The sequence below is a fragment of the Planococcus citri genome, chromosome 1 (genome assembly GCF_950023065.1).
Source record: "Planococcus citri chromosome 1, ihPlaCitr1.1, whole genome shotgun sequence".
NCBI lineage: Eukaryota > Metazoa > Arthropoda > Insecta > Hemiptera > Pseudococcidae > Planococcus > Planococcus citri.
Genome location: NC_088677.1, coordinates 84,266,404 through 84,283,743, shown reverse-complemented (window position 1 = coordinate 84,283,743; position 17,340 = coordinate 84,266,404). Strand labels below are relative to the sequence as shown.

Sequence of the window (17,340 nt, the reverse complement as noted above, 5' to 3'; positions counted from 1 at the left end):
AATGATATCGTTCTCGAACAAGTCACTTGTACGAAACCATTCGTTGACGAATGATTCAGTAACTATTGAATAATCTTTTCGCGAATGATTCATCTACAAATCAATCAATTTGTTCAATCGCCAATCGGTTGTCAATGATTCGATTCCATTCGATTCATTTCGCTTGTAAACAAATCAATTCCTATACAATATACTTAGTTTCAAAAAAAAAAACGACTGAATTGTGAATTAATTGATCCATTCGCGAATGATTCACCAACAAATCAATCAATTTATTTAATCACCAATTGTTCGTAAATGATTCCGTTGTTAACAGGACAATTGCTGTACAAATGTTTCACAATAAATGAATCAATTCATTCGTAAAAGATTTTTATTTGAAGAAAGGTACTTCCTAAAAAATAAATACTCAAAACATCATTCAAATTCTAAAATTTTAGAATCCGAAAAATAAACTCCCATAAGAAACGTCGTTCTTATGCTTCTCGTAATACGTACGATTTTTCAAAAAATTTTGCCATCAATTCGTTGTTTGTTTTAAAATGTTGAAAATCATATTTGAGACCTCCAAAAATCCAAAAATGAGAATAAGAATTTTTACACTTATAGTCCGGCATATGGCATACATGGATTAATTGCACCCCCCCCCCTCCCTCCCTCCCGATCATCCGAGTCCAGATGAAAAATTCAAAACTATGTAGGTAGCTAGGTACCTCGATTTCTAACTTTCATAAGTTTGCCCAGAATCCGGACATGCATACTGTAAAATTAGGCCGCTTGAAGTACTTCGGACATTGCAACCGATCAGAAAAATTTCGTACTTGTGGAATCGCATATTCTTTGTCAAATTTAACAAACTTTAGAAATGGGAACGGTGCAATTCCAGAAGCATTTAGAAATATGTTAACATATCTCATGTCATCAACGGTGATTACAAACCCTAGCTTTCGAAATATTTCAGTGATTGTCAATGGTGTTCCATCTTTCAACTGTTTAAGAACTTGCACAGTTTTGGAGTCGGAATGTATATGTTTAGAGCATTTGTCATAGGAACCGCAAAGAGCTGAAGCGAACCGTGGATACTCCGTAAATTGCAATAGTCCGGGCATATCAGCATCCCGTCCTCGAAGATTAAAACATGTTGGATTTTTATGATTTTCAACGTAGTACTCAAATGCATCCAAACAACGACCAGCACGACGGAGATCAAAATTCGAAGCTATTTGGTAATGCACATTGATCGTCTGTCTGATAAGCGCGCAGGAACAAATAAATCCTGTAATTTGCTGTAAAAATATTGAAACTAGCATTACTTCGCAGCAATGAATACCATCTGTATAGGTACATACCTTCTTACAAGGTCTAGATAAAAGTGTCATGGACCCAATGTTGGATTGTACCGGGTGTCCAGGAATGAGGGAGTTTAATGTTATCAAAAAGGAGAGAATCCCTGCTTGCAAATTAGAAAATTGAATAATCACGTAAAAATGGGCGTTTCAGTGATTGTTTCAATGAAACACGAAAGAATTTTCCATTTTGCATCGAAACAAAAATTCAAAAGCACATTTTTTTTATGGTTATTATATTTTTCAATTTTTACTTGGGGAAATTTTTTTTCCTGTTTTGGCTGATAAAATTCCTTATTCTTGGACACCCGGGAAGTCCCTGTTTGTATCTAATAGGTAGGTACATTCTCTGAATTACAAGGATGTGTGATAAAACTCAAAACGCTATTGTAAGAGTTACGTTTTTTTTTTCGAACAATCCACCAGTTTTTGTTTTATTATAAGTCGATGCTGATATACTTTTCAAATTACCTATACAGTATACACCTATAGATGCGTACAGAGAAATTGCAGGAATGATAGAGAAGCTTACCTGAGGAACAGATGTTGTGAGGAAATTCAAGAACATGCTGACCACAACGAATCAAGTGTAGGTACTATTTAAGAAGATTAAAACAGATCACCAGAGATTTTAAACCACAATCACATGAAATCACAGCCAAGGATGGCACAGTCGCATGGGACTCTAATAAGATTCTAGAGAGCTGGAGATTGTATTGTAGCAAGCTACATATATTGGAGTGAACCACAGAACCCAAACAACAATGAAGTGCTAGGAATTGAAGTAGGTGATGGTATTGAGGCTGAGATTGTAGCAAGCTACATATATTGGAGTGAACCACAGAACCCAAACAACAATGAAGTGCTAGGAATTGAAGTAGGTGATGGTATTGAGGCTGAGATACTACAGTCCATGAGTAAGAAAGCAGAGAACATGATCTGGAAGATATGCAACAACATAGGGCACAAAAGAGAATGGCCAGAAGATTGGTGCAAATCAGTGTTGATCCCGCTATGCAAGAGAGGTGATACGAAAAATTGTGCCAACTATCCCACAATAGCCATAATTCCACATGCCAGTAAAGTGATGCTCCAAATAATCAACAACAGAGTCAAGGCATACTTACATAGGCAGATTCCACCTGAACAGGCAGGTTTTATGCCTGGAAGAGGTATAAGAGAGCAGATCTGGAACATCAAACAAATAATTGAAAAGTTCCGCAAATTCAACATCCCTGTGGGCTGTGGTCAGGTTTGGTTCTCTACGCATAGACTATCTTTGTCTACATAGTCTACATTTGTCGTGTAATCTATGTAAACTTCATGTAAAGTAGACTTCCTGTAGACTATGTGTAATGTATGTCAACTTTGAAGTTGTGTATTCCCAAATAATCTCCCTTCTTGCTAAAAATTGTCGTTTATTTTGTAAAAATTTACCCTCACTTATTACGTGAAAAATTGAAGAAAAAAATCTTGTATTTTCGACAAAGATTGTGAAAAAGTATAATTTTCTCACTAATAATTGACGATATCTACTTCTGCTAGAATTGTCAGTTTTGCTTTTTTCAAGTTTTTTCCCTTCCAAAATTTGTCAAAAATAAAGTACTCGCTTTTTTTTCAAAAATTGATGAAAATTTCAATTTTTTCAGCCAAATTGCTGAAAATTTTCATTTTTTGCAAACACATTAAAAAGCCTTTTTTTTCTACAAATTCTTCAAAAGTTTCATTTTTTTACCCAAGAAATGCAAAAAATCTCATTTTTTGAGAAAAAAATTGGAAAAATGCTGTGTTTTGCTAAAATTGTCAAATTCTCGCTTTTCAGCTTGACAATATTGCTAAACATTATCACTTTTTTTCAAGAATTAGATGGGCTAAAAATTGCCAAAAATGAAAAGTATAGGTAGCTTTTTTGCCAAGTAAGTATGTCTTGTTTTTGAACACTTTTTGGATTTTAATCACAAATTTTTAAAATCTTCTGCCAAAATCCATGTAACAAAGGCTTTATTCTGAAACATAAAACAGTTTTACTTTGTAGTTTACATAGTTCACATAGTCTATAATGCCTACATGTAAGCTATCGTTGTCTATAGTAACGTTGTTTACACCTAGACAAAGCGTGTAAAGTAGACTATAGAGTCTACTTGCCAACCCTGGCTGTGGTACTATGCTTTATTCATTATGCAAAGACCTTTGACTATGTCAACTGGATAAAGCTACATGAGATACTACGCAAGATGCGAGTTCCAGAGCACCTAATTGAGCTGATCAAATCGCTGTATGACAAGAACAAGATGATGGTGAGAGTAGGTGGAGAAGAGTCAAACCCATTTCAGTCAGAACGAGAAGTACCTAAGGCAGGGCCGCATACTCTTGCCTCTGCTGTTCAACATCTATGGCGAGTACATCATGCGGAAAGCCATGGAGAACTGGGAAGGCGGCATCAAGATAGGAAGAAGAAGAATCTCCAATCTCTGTTACACTGATGATACCACCTTAATAGCCGCAATTGAAGAGGAACTGGCAGAAGTGATCAAGCTAGTCAGGATGGTCAGTGAGGCATGGGACTCCTCATAAATGTGGGGAAAACCAAGGTCATGGTAGTTGATAGAGCTGGACATTTACCAGAATCTGAATCCTTGAATGAATTTGAAAAAGTGAACTCATTTATTTACTTGGGTTCACTGGTGGATGGATGCTGATGGAGGATCAGCCAAGGAAGTTGAAAGAGAAATAGCTCTTGAGAGAGCAGCGATGTCTCAGTCGGTTGAGAAAAGTCACCACCAACCAGAAAATCTCCATAAAAACAAGGAAGAGACTAATCAGGACGCTAGTTTTCCCAGTTTTCTTGTATGGAGTGGAGACCTGAACATTGAAGCAAGATGATTGAAGAAGAACTGATGCTTTTGAAATGTGGGTATGGCGCAGGATGTTGATATCATACACTGCGCACCAAACAAATGCATCAATTGTGGAACAACTGTAAGAACCAACCAGGCCAAATAAAGTATGTGAAACCAGAATAATTAGTTATTTTAGACACATAGCCAGAAGAGGATGGGAAAACATAGAAAAAGGAATTCTCTTTGGCAAGGTCCCCGGAACATGATGGAGAGGAAGATCTCCAACGTGGTGGACTGATATAGGTAGTCCGGAAAATAGTTGGTTCAGTTGCGAATGCGACCACGCTAGCTCAAGACAGAGAGGAGTGGCGGTTGTTGTTGGGGGCACATGACGTTGATGATGATGATGATGATGATGATGATGATGATGACACACCTATAGATATACCTACCTAACTGTAAAATATTTGTTAGTAAGTACATAATGACTAATATCATTACTTACGTCAACACGTTTCATATATTTGAAATAATTTTTGAACAGACTCCGATTTAACATATAACGATACTCTGCAGATGAAAATGACGAATCCTCAGCGTTCCCGCTACCTGAATTTCGTATAATGTACATGAGTATATTAGATCCCTATTTTTTTACATCAATCCTACATATTCATTTAATCGCCCACTAATTACATAAAATACTCAAGTATACTCTAAACTAAGTAGCCTACTCACCATGTCCTCTTGAAAGCATGAAAATCACAGATAACAATGCTAACACAAATCTAATGAATAATTCCATTTCGTTCAGTTCGCAATAGATACCTACCAAATCACTTTACCGAGTCTAAATGTTTCATTTTTTCTCAGAAAAAAATTTGACATCCAATAAACACGTGTTATCATAGAAGCTCATAGATTATAGTGAGCTGATACTACTTAGAAAGTAGGATTGTAGATTATGGTGATTAGTAGTAGGAACGATTTTATTTGAAAATATCCACTCTGCACGTGAAGTTCTGGCACACAATCTCGGCAAAATTTCGGATAAGGGTCTGATGTGAAACACAAATTTTCAAAAGCATCTGCCCTCGCTTAACTCCAGCTTGTTTTCTTTACTTTTTCAGTGCCAAGAAGTCCAAGATGAACATTTTTATGAAAAAATCAAGTTTTAAAAACAAAAAATAAACTTCTAAAAAAAAATTCGTTTTCATTCCTCACCGAAATACAAATTTTTAAGAGGTTGTGCCCTCGTTTGGGCCTGTTCTGGCTGTTCTGTTTTCTTTTTCAAAATCAATTTCCTTCAAAAAAACCTTCATTCAAATTCTAATTTTAAAAGCCAATAAATAATGAACTCTTCGTCTTCACAATAAAAAAACATCGTTTTTACGCCTCTCAAAAATAAACTCCTCGCATTAAAACAACTATCGTTTTTAGGAATTTCAAAATAACATTTCGCGGAAGCTCTCGCCCTCGCTTCGCTCGAGCAAATTGTTTCTTGTTTTAAAACAGACAAATTTCACATAATATGAGGCCTCCAAAAATCCCCCCTCCCCCCAAAATAAATAATAATAATAAAAATTTTTCATTAGTCATAAATGAGAAAAGGTCAAAGTTCGCCAAGTCCTTCCTAACTTCATTCAATTCAATGGTGATTCAGACGTTCTTGAATGTTGAATGATTTGTTGATTTTGAACCCTACGCTCGCCGTTCGCGAACGAACTACCGTCCAGTTTTTGATCGCAAAAATTAGAAACTGTCAACTCTGTCAGCTCTCGTACTGTCATGTCATATTATGTACCTAGCTAATTTGATTTTTCAGTGATTCATTCGTTCGCGAACGATTTTTTCCACTGAGCTAGTTGTTCGAGAATAAATCACATGCAGTTTTTGATCAGGAGGCTGAAATGTTTGCCATTTATACCTAATTTGATGTTTTGGTGATTCATTCGTTCGCAAATGATTTTCTCTTCCAAGCCAATCATTCGCGAATGAATTATTCACAATTTTTATTAATGGATTAAGGAATGTTTTGTTTTGTCTTTTCGAGTAAATGCAATCTGATTTTATTTCCAAGCGGTTCAGTCGTTCTCGAACGATTCATAATTTTTGAGCGAATCGTCCGCGAACGGTTCAATTTTAATTTTTGTTGATACAAAATACAAAATATATAGATTTTGCAAGTAGGTAATCAAAGGTAATGTTTTGTCTGGTTCGAGTTTTGGGCGGTTCATTCAATCTGGATTAATTTTTCGCTTTTGACCAAATCGATCGCGAACGAATCATCTTGAATTTGTATTATTGGACTTGGAAAAAGTTCAATTTTTCTGCGTTAAATTTCAACATGGATTTTATTTAGTAGAAATTCAGTCGTTCTGGAATAATTTGTTGATTCTGAGCGAATCGTTCGCGAACGAATCAAGCCCAGTTTTTATGATTAGATTAAACCTATTAACTTTCAATTGTGCCATTCATGCTTAATTTGATTTTTTCAGTGATTCATTCGTTCGCGAACGAATCACTTATACGAATCAATTTATTCGCGAGTGATTCACCAAAAATATTTCAATTCGTTCGTGAAGGATTCACCAAAAATTGAGTAAATGAATCGATTCGTTCGCGAACGAGTCACTTATACGAATCATTTTGTTCGCGAATGATTCATCAAAAATTTAGTAAATGAATCGATTCGTTCGCGAATGATTCACCATAATTTGAGTAAATGAAGCGATTTGTTCGCGAATGAGTCACTTATACAAATTAATTCATTCGCGAACAAGTCACATATACGAATCGATTCGTTCACGAATGATTCACCAAAGATATTTCAATTCGTTCGTGAATGATTCGCCAAAAATTGAGTAAATGAATCGATTCGTTCGGAAACGAATCACTTATACGAATCGATTCGTTCGTGAAAGAGTCACTTATATGAATCAACTTGTTCGCGAACGAGTCACTAATACAAATTACTTCGTTTGCGAACGAGTCACTTATACGAATCGATTCGTTCACAAATGATTCTCCAAAAATGTTTCAATTCGTTCGTGAATGATTCACCAAAAATTGAGTAAATGTATTGATTCGTTCGCGAACGAGTCACTTACACGAATCAATTCGTTCGTCAATGATTCGCCAAAAATTGAGCAAATGAATCGATTCGTTCGCAAACGAGTCACTTATACGAAATTATCAACTCGTTGACATCGGCGATTTATGCATTCGAGTTCGATTTTTCATTTCTTAATAAAATCGTTCGCGAACGAATCATCTTCAATTGTCAATAAGTAATGAATTAGAAAATACAAAGATTCGTCGTGAGAATAGGGGAAAAAATCGCGAAAAGCTCGATTTACGTCTGATTACACGACTCTTTTTTCAACATGGTCTGAAACCGCGTTTTCATTCTTTGATTTATTATTGAAAAGTAGGTACCTACCTAATCAAATCATTCTTGAATTGGGTAAGTTTTCGTTAGTTTTACGAATTTTTGAGCCGCAGCCGCTTCAATTGTTTCCAAATCAAGCCTGAAAAACTCTTTGACGGAGGAGGGGGATTTTTCCCGCTTTCGAAAATTGATGCTTGAACTGAACCTCATACGGAAGGTTAGAATTTCGAATCTAAAGTAATAATATGTATTTATCATGATGAAAATCAATAAATAAATACGCTTATAAATAGATATAAAACTGCAATCTAGGTTGGTAGGCTTCCAATACCATGTATATATATTGAGTACTTCTTGGTACGGATTACCACACTATCAGATTCTACGATAGCAATATTAATTTCTTTATGAGATACTTATCAGGAGTTTTAAAGGTTCAAAACACGTGTTGAGAAAACTGTTCGGTAGGTAGGTACCTAGTTAATGAGATATCGTAAAAGATGGAAATTATGCTACGTCTCGTGTTCGTTTTGATGTTTTTAGCTATGAATTCTCTGCTCTTTAAACTGAATGGTAATTATCTTTGAATCTACGTAGGTACCTATTTTATTTGTAAGTGCCTACTTTAAATTATTTTTTGTTACAATCCATTCTTAATTGCCTCGATTTAATTTTAGGGAGCAATATGTATGTGGCAGGAGTTTCAAATGATGTCACTACTAAAGATTATCTATCCATAGAATATGATCAAATGTTGAAAGAAGACTCTCTCAAAAACTACTTAAAAGATTCCTTGCGTGTACATGTAAGTACCTATTTCAAAAAAGAAGAAAAAACACTAATAATAAACCCAAGCCTATTTTTTAGGTGTACTAGTTAGTTGGGAATTATAAATAAAAATTATACATCCTGTGCTGTCAAAATAACGCTAACGTGACTTGAAATATTTTTGACAGCAAATTTCAGACTTTATTTGCGCATGCGGTTTTATACGAGATATGTACCTGGAATATTACGACTTGGCCAAGTGTTTTTTCAGTCAAAAATTAGGTTTTCTCAAACCATGTCGAGAAGTATGGCAATTTTACGCCAACACGAGCAACGGAGTTTTTGGTCTGAAGCTTAGAGGACACGTCGATTACCCGGAATACACCACAATGCTGCAACCAGACGAGTACGATGATTTTGCTCATGCAGTCTGTAAATCGTATAGGATGTGTACCTATCATATCTACAACAATCCCAGAACAGTTCAAGTTGTTGAAAAATTACAAAATGGTACTCCACTTACAATTATTCAAATGCTTCGACGTGAGAAACGAAATTTTCTATTTACTACTGCTCAAATGAACCACATTAATAGTTTTATGATCGCATCGGGGTTTGGATCTTTTCCATTTTTGACGTTTGTCAGGAATGATGTGGAATACGCAGTTCCACAGTTGCAGAATGCTACCGAACGGTTAATGTGTCCCATTCGTAAAAATAAAACAAAAAAAAATTAAAGAATAAAGGCATAAGAGCGAAGACTGTGATGACCGATGAGAGACTGAATCTAAAAATAAACTATGCTGATGACTACACCTTTTTTTCCAAAAAAACAGAACATGACATCAGTTTTATACACCACTGCTCAACGCCGACGCTGATCTACTATCATCCGCACTCAGAGTTGAATGAAATAGAAGTTGAAACGAACGCAGGTACTTACCTAAAGTTCTTCTCATAGGAGTAGGAGACAGTCATACGTATTCGTGGCAATCATTTCGACACTTTCTTACGCTGACCTTCGGTAGCTCAAATTTTACAATTGTGGTCCTCACGTCAGCAAAAATGTTCCATTTTTCACACCATGCTCACGCAGAGTTGACTATTGCAATCTACGTAATAAGAAACACCATTTTACTTATGTTGAATTGAAAGGCTCTCGGCTACGGGTGATCAAAACTTTTGCCTTATTCCATGGTCAATTTGCCAAGAATCGATAATTTCCTTCAAGTATTGGAATGCGTAGGTGTATACTTATTATTCAAACAGAATTAATTACCTAGGTTCCTACTGATGAGTGCATGATATTTCTCTCTAAGAGATACTCAATTTTGTATAGGTTTTTACGTTCTTGCATGTGAAATAAGATACAAATAAAATTATTTGATGAGGTACCTATTCATTCCATTTTTGACATTTTATTTTATTCGTAAGGTCAAGCTACAAGATTACATACATAGGTAATCGTGGTACTTATAAGTACCCGTTGTTTTACCAATTTTTAAACATACAAGTAGGTCCATACTTACTAGATGTAGGAACATGCGTATTATCACTTTTTTTTCATTTTATTACATTAAGGTGAGTACACAAGCTACAGTATAATCATCTGAAATCGTTCGCAAATGATTCACCAAAAATCATTCAATTCGTTCGCGGACGAGTCAATTCGTACGTGATAGATTCATCAAAAATTGAGTAAATGAATATATTCGTTCGAGAACGAGTCACTTATACGAATTAATTCGTTCGCGAATGATTCATCAAAAGTATCTCAATTTGTTCGTGAATCATAGTGATTCAACAAAAATTGAGTAAATGAATCGATTTGTTCGCGAACGAGTCACTCATACGAATCAATTCGTTCGCAAATTATTCACCAAAAATATTTCAATTCGTTCGTGAATGGTTCACCAAAAAATTGAGTAAATGAATCGATTCGTTCGCGAACGAGTCAATTATACAAAATAATCAATTCGTTCGTGAATGATTCATCCAAAATTGAGTAAATGAACCGATTCGTTCGCGAACGAGTCACTTATACAAATCAATTGAGGAGTCGGCCTGCAAAGTGACCTAACTGCAAAAAAATGATTTTTGAGATAGCAACGCTATCTGATAGTTTAGGACATGCCCTACAAAAGGAATATATCACCTTCATCCAGTTTCACTCGTAACACCCCTTCCCCCTCCCTTGAAAATGATAAAATTAAAAGCAAGGCCTGCAAAGTGACCTTATTTTTACGATTTTCCGAAAATATGTTTCATAGGGTACTGTTTGTTGAAATCAAAATTAATTTTAACCCCTTCTGAGGAAATTTAAAAATTTTGGAGACATCGAAAATCGAACTGGAGGCTCCAGAGTGATTCGAAATGGTAAAATTGTAAGTTGAGAATAAGCCACAACTCCAGTTTTAGCTACCCAGCTTCCTGTACATAAAAAAATCTCGAATGAATGAATAAATCTTTGCTTTCATAAAAAATAACATACGCAATGAAAAACTGGAGAAAATTGCGTACATATCACTAAAAAACAAAAAAAAACGTATGTGCGGCCTGCAAAGTGACCTAACTGCAGCATTTTTCATTTTTGTTGCACCCTGTAGCGAACCCATGTTCATATTTTTCAGAAACGAAAAGGTGATTTAGTGAGTGAGGGTTGACCCTTTCGATTCCCGAAAACAAATTTCGAAAATGTGACTTCATTTTCCTAGGACACGTTTTTCTCATTTATCTCGAAATCAATTTTTTGCTGTTAGGTCACTTTGCAGGCCGACTCCTCAATTCATTCGCGAATGATTCACCAAAAATATTTCAATTCGTTCATGAATGATTAACCAAAAATTGAGTAAATGAATCGATTCGTTTGTGAACGAGTCACTCATACGAATCAATTTGTTCGCGAATAATTCATCAAAATTTAGTAAATGAATCAATTCGTTCGCGGACGAGTCACTAAGAATTATTCAATTCATTCGTGAATGATTCACCATAATTTGAGTAAATGAACCGATTCGTTCGCGAACGAATCACTTATACGAATCGATTCGTTCGTGAACGAGTCACTTATACGAATCAATTCGTTCGTGAACGAGTAACTTACACAAATTAATTCGTTCGCGAATGAGTCACTTATACGAATCGATTCGTTCACGAATGATTCACCAAAGATATTTCAATTCGTTCATGAATGATTCACCGAAAATTAGGTAAGTGAATCGATTCGTTCGCGAACGAGTCACTTATATGAATCAATTCGTTCGCGAACGAGTCATTTATATGAATTAATTTGTTCGCGAATGATTCACCAAAAATATTTCAATTCGTTCGTAAATAATTCGCCAAAAATTGAGTAAATGAATCGATTCGTTCGCAAACGAGTCACTTATACTAAATAATAAATTCGATCATGAATGATTAACCAAAAATTGAGTAAATGAATCGATTCGTTCGTGAACGAGTCACTCATACGAATCAATTTGTTCGCGAATGATTCATCAAAAATTTAGTAAATTAATCGATTCACTCGCGAACGAGTCACTTATACAAATCTAAGTGTTTCCGAATGATTCACCAAATATATTTCAATTCGTTCGTGATTGATTCATCAAAAAATGAGTAAATGAATCGATTCGTTCGCGAACGAGTCAATTATACAAAATAATCAATTCGTTCGTGAATGACTCGTCAAAAATTGAGTAAATCAATCGATTCGCTCACGAACGAGTCACTTATACAAATCAATGTGTTCCCGAATGATTCACCAAAAATATTTCAATTCGTTCATGATTGATTCATCAAAAATTGAGTAAATGAATCGATTTGTTCGCGAACGAGTCACTTATACAAAACGATTCGTTAACGACCGAGTTACTTATACGAATCAATTCGTTCGCGAATGATTTACCAAAAATATTTCAATTCGTTTGTGAATGATTCTCCAAAGTAATTGAATTGATTCGTTCGCCAACGAATCACTCATACGAATCGATTCGTTAATGACTGAGTTACTTATACGAATCAATTCGTTCGCGAATGATTTACCAATAATATTTCAATTCGTTTGTGAATGATTCACCAAAAATTGAGTAAATGAACCGATTTGTTCGCGAACGAGTCACTTATACAAATTAATTCGTTCGCGAACGAGTCACTTATACGAATCGATTCGTTCACGAATGATTCACCAAAGATATTTCAATTCATTCGTGAATGATTCTCCAAAAATTCAGTAAATGAATCGATTCGTTCGCGAACGAATCACTCATACAAAATAATCAATTAGTTCGTGAATGATTCATCAAGAATTAAGTAAATGAATCCATTCGTTCGCGAATGAGTCACTTATACGAAACAACTCGTTCGCGAATGATTCATCTAGAAATCAATCAATTTGTTCAATCGCCAATCGCTTGTGAATGATTCGATTCGTTTCGATTCACTTTCCTTGAAAACAGATCAATTCCTATACAATAGTTTCACAAAAGACTGAATCAATATTGTAAATTAATTGATCTGTTTGCGAATAATTCACCAACAAATCAATCAATTTAGTATTATCTGCATCGATCGTTCGTAAATGATTCGATTCCATTGTAAACAGATCAATTGCTGTACAAATGTTTCAAAATAAATAAATGAATTAATTTATTCGTAAAGGATTTTTATTTGAACAAAAGCGGTCTTCTCACGCTAAATCCGTGAGTGTTTTTTTTCTTTGCCGAAATTAAAATTTTAAAAAAAGTACTCGAAATGCAAATTTTTGTTAGTTTTTGCTCTCACTTCGATCGAGCCTGTTCTCTTTTCTTTTTCATTCAAAATTCATCTTCCTAAAAAAAATACCTACAACATCATTTGAATTCAAAAATTTGAAAAACCAAAAAATAAACTTGCATAAGAAACGTCGTTCGTATGCCTCTCGTAATAAGTACCTAGGATTTTTCAAAAAATTTGGCCTTCAATTCGTTGCTTGTTTTAAAATGTTAAAAATCATATTTGAGACCTCAGACCTCCAAAAATCCAAAAATGAGAATACGAATTTTTAATTATTATACATAATATAATATAGTCCGGCATATGGCATATATGGATTAATTGCACCCGCCCTCCCGGCTCCCCTCCCGATCATCCGATTCCAGATAAAAATTTCAAAACATGATCGTGTACCTCAATTTTTAACTTCCATATGGCTACTCAGAATCCGTACATGTATACTGTAAAATTAGGACGCTTGAAGTACTTCGGACATTGTAACCGATCGGAAAAATTTCGTACTTGTGGAATCGCAAATTCTTTGTCAAATTTAACAAACTTGAGAAATGGGAATGGTGCAATTCCAGAAGCATTTAGAAATATGTTAACATATCTCATTTCATCAACGGTGATTAAATACCTTTCCCTTCGAAGTATTTCAGTGATTGTCAATGGTGTTCCATCTCTCAACTGTTTAAGAACTTGCACGGTTTTGGAATCGGAATGTATATGTTTAGAGCATACGTCATAGGAACCGCAAAGAGCTGAAACGAACCGTAGATATTCCGTTGATTGCAATAGTCCAGGCATATTACCACCCCGTCCTCGAAGATTAAAACATGTTGGATTTTTATCATTTTCAACATAGTACTCAAATGCACGTTCACAGTCAGTAGTTCCATGGAGATCGAAATTGAAAGATTTTTGGTAATGTATATTGATCGTTTGTCTGATGAGCGCGCAGGAACAAATATATCCTGTAATTTCCTATAAAAATATATAAAATTGCATTAGCTCGCAGCAATGATTACGATCTGTCATGGACCCCGACGTTGGGTGGTGGGTAAGTCTAAGTCGCTGTTTATCGTACCTATACATTTTCTTAATTGTATGTATTACGAGGAGATGATGAAACTTAAAACGCCATTGTAAGGGTGACGGATTTTGTTTGTGAACCATCGCCAAGTTTTTGCTCTATTATAAATCGGTGCCTAACATATATGTACTTTTCAAAATACCTAGGTAGGTACTAGGTACCTAACTGTAAAATATTTGTACGTACCATACCTAATAATAATTACTTACATCAATACGTTTCATATATTTGAAATAATTTTTGAACAGACTCCGATTCAACGTATTATGATACTCCGCAGATGAAAATGATGAATCCTCAGCGTTCCCGCCACCTGAATTTCGTACAATACGAGTAATTAGATACCTGCCTTGTCATATCAATCCCACATATGTACTTACTGATGATCATTGATTATTGATCACGTATCCACTAATTATAATACTCAAGTATAAGGTAGGTACTCTAAACTACTCACCATATTCTATTGAAAGCATGAAAATCACAGATAACAATGCTAAAATGAATCTAATGAATAATTCCATTTCCTCAGTTCACAAATAGATAGGTTTATCTAATGACTCTACCAGTCTAAATGTTTCATTTTTTCTGCGAAAAAAATTTGAAATCCCATACAGACGTGTTATCATACTCGTAGAAGCTCATAGAGCATGGTGGGCTGATATCAAGATGTAGGATTGTAGATTATGGTGATTGGTAGTAGGTATGATTTTATTTCAGAATTTTCACTTGCACATAAAGTTTCGACACACACGCGAGCTTTTATCAAATGTATATTGCCCATTTTACATCCGATTACAAAAGAATGAGCAATTCGTTCGCGAACGAATTATTTACTAATTTTTCTTTTAATATAATTATATTAAATAAATTAAATAAGTATATTATAATAATTATAATAATAATTATATTTACAATTATTTAAATAAATATATCTATAATCTTTTTAAACAAATTTAAAAAATAAAATACCTATTAATTGAAAATAATTTAATTGAAATTATTTGAACATTCCATGCCAAATCAGCGAATTTTTTCACGAGGGGTCTTCGATTTTTTTCAAAATCAGATCATGAGTAGAGGTCATCGAACGATGGCGAATGACGCAAACCGGACATTGTGGTATGGGGTTTCCGCAAGTTCTCCAAAATGACCGAAAACAGAAAATTTCAGTTTCAAATCGCTCCTTGTACGTGCATGGTATAGAATTTTGAACTTTTTTTCAAATTTATTGTAGTATGTACTTTGAGAGGGTTTATTGTTATTCCGTCGCAATCTAGGGAAGGCAACAACACAAAGTCTACCTTATCGGTCTACCCAGGAGAAAAATGTCGCCTACTACAAAAACCGGTATTTTCACGGCCTGTACTATTTGTATTTCTTTTCAACGCGTAATTTTGCGAGGAGGTGCCGAATAATTTCAAGATTCAAAGTAGAGAATTGCAGAAATTTGAGTTTTACTCGAAATCAGTCTCGAGGAGCCCTTAATTTTATTATACCATTTTAAAGCAATTTTTATCCTCTTTTCAACGGTATAATTTTTTTCGAAATCCTCAAACGCGATCGTGCTTAAAAACGTGAAAAACTGCCTAATTTTGAGAAAAAAAAGTGGTTTGAGATTAATTAAACAATTTTTTCTCAAAATTCACCTCGACGAGCCCAACATTTCTTTGTACCATATTAAAGCAATTTTTATTCTCTTTCCAATGGTTTAATTTTTTTTAACATCCATGACAGTGAACTCGCTTAAAAAAGCGAACTTGGAGCAGAAAACTGCTTAGGAGAAAAATGTCACCAATCCAGTAGACCACAGGTAGACACAGAAATAGATTTGAGTTTAACTCGAAATCCATCTCGAAAAGACCGCAATTTTTTTACGTCATATTAAAGCAATTTTTCTCCTCTTTCCAGTGGTATCATTTTTTTCAAAATCCTCACAATTTTTCATCGAGTAAATTGCATATTTACGAGAAGAAAAAGGATGAAAAGAGGCCAAATGGCCATTATTTTGAATAAAATTCACCAAAATTCATTTTTGAGCATAAGGGTGGTAGAAAAAATTCAGCACCACACAACGATACCAAAATAATAAAAATCCACGGAATGATTCGTTGAAAACTGCAATATTCCTACTTGAGCTCTTCAATTTCTAGCTAAAACCTTTTACATCTCGAAAAATTGCAAATTTCTCGATGAAAAATTTCGAGGATTTTAAAAACTTTTATATCATTGGAAAGCTGATAAAATTCTGCACAAAATGGCGTCATAAAACAAGGGGGTCGTCCATCTGGTTCAAAAGTTCTGACGAGTCGAAGTATAAAGTTGATAAAAAGTGACCTAAAGTAAGCTACCTATTTCAAGTTGAATTTTTTCATGGAAAATGCAGCGCTCAGATAGAAAAATTGCAGTTTTGAGCGAACTATTTGGTGGATTTTTTTCATCTTGATACCATTGCGTGGTGCTAAAAATTTCCTACCAAGCAGTACCCTTAAAAATGAATTTTGGTGAATTTTATTCAAAATAATGGCCAGTTGGCCTCTTTTCATCCTTTTTCATCTCGTAAATATGCAATTTACTCGATGAAAAATTGTGAGGATTTTGAAAAAAATGATATCACTGGAAAGAGGAGAAAAAATGCTTTAATATGACGTAAAAAATTGAGGGCTCCTCGAGATGGTTTTCGAATAAAACTCAAATCTATTCTCAGTCTACCTATTATTGGTCTACCGGATTGGTGACATTTTTCTCCTAAGCAGTTTTCTGTCGTCGAGGTGAATTTTGAGAAAAAATTGTTTAATTAATCTCAAACCACTTTTTTTTCTCAAAATTAGGCAGTTTTTCGCGTTTTTAAGCACGATCGCGTTTGAGGATTTCGAAAAAAATTATACCGTTGAAAAGAGGATAAAAATTGCTTTAAAATGGTATAATAAAATTAAGGGCTCCTCGAGACTGATTTCGAGTAAAACTCAAATTTCTGCAATTCTCTACTTTGAATCTTGAAATTATTCGGCACCTCCTCGCAAAATTACGCATTGAAAAGAAATACAAATAGTACAGGCCGTGAAAATACCGGTTTTTGTAGTAGGCGACATTTTTCTCCTGGGTAGACCGATAAGGTAGACTTTGTGTTGTTGCCTTCCCTAGATT

General features: G+C 34.7%; 3 long non-coding RNA genes across 3 annotated transcripts; 1 reads left to right on the top strand and 2 right to left on the bottom strand.

Moving 5' to 3' along the window:
* Positions 1–361: 361 nt before the first annotated feature.
* Positions 362–5,128, bottom strand: LOC135838947 (uncharacterized). Its single transcript, XR_010557501.1, has 3 exons — positions 4,925–5,128; positions 4,692–4,795; positions 362–1,286 (listed from the first exon to the last, which is right to left on the bottom strand). It is a non-coding gene; the product is annotated as an uncharacterized LOC135838947 (long non-coding RNA).
* Positions 5,129–7,997: 2,869 nt separating this feature from the next.
* On the top strand, positions 7,998–9,743 carry LOC135838941 (uncharacterized). The gene is made up of 3 exons (XR_010557500.1): positions 7,998–8,150; positions 8,255–8,382; positions 8,534–9,743. It is a non-coding gene; the product is annotated as an uncharacterized LOC135838941 (long non-coding RNA).
* A 3,244-nt stretch (positions 9,744–12,987) lies between these two features.
* LOC135838934 (uncharacterized) lies at positions 12,988–14,931 on the bottom strand. The gene is made up of 3 exons (XR_010557498.1): positions 14,651–14,931; positions 14,403–14,506; positions 12,988–14,084 (listed from the first exon to the last, which is right to left on the bottom strand). It is a non-coding gene; the product is annotated as an uncharacterized LOC135838934 (long non-coding RNA).
* Positions 14,932–17,340: the final 2,409 nt, after the last annotated feature.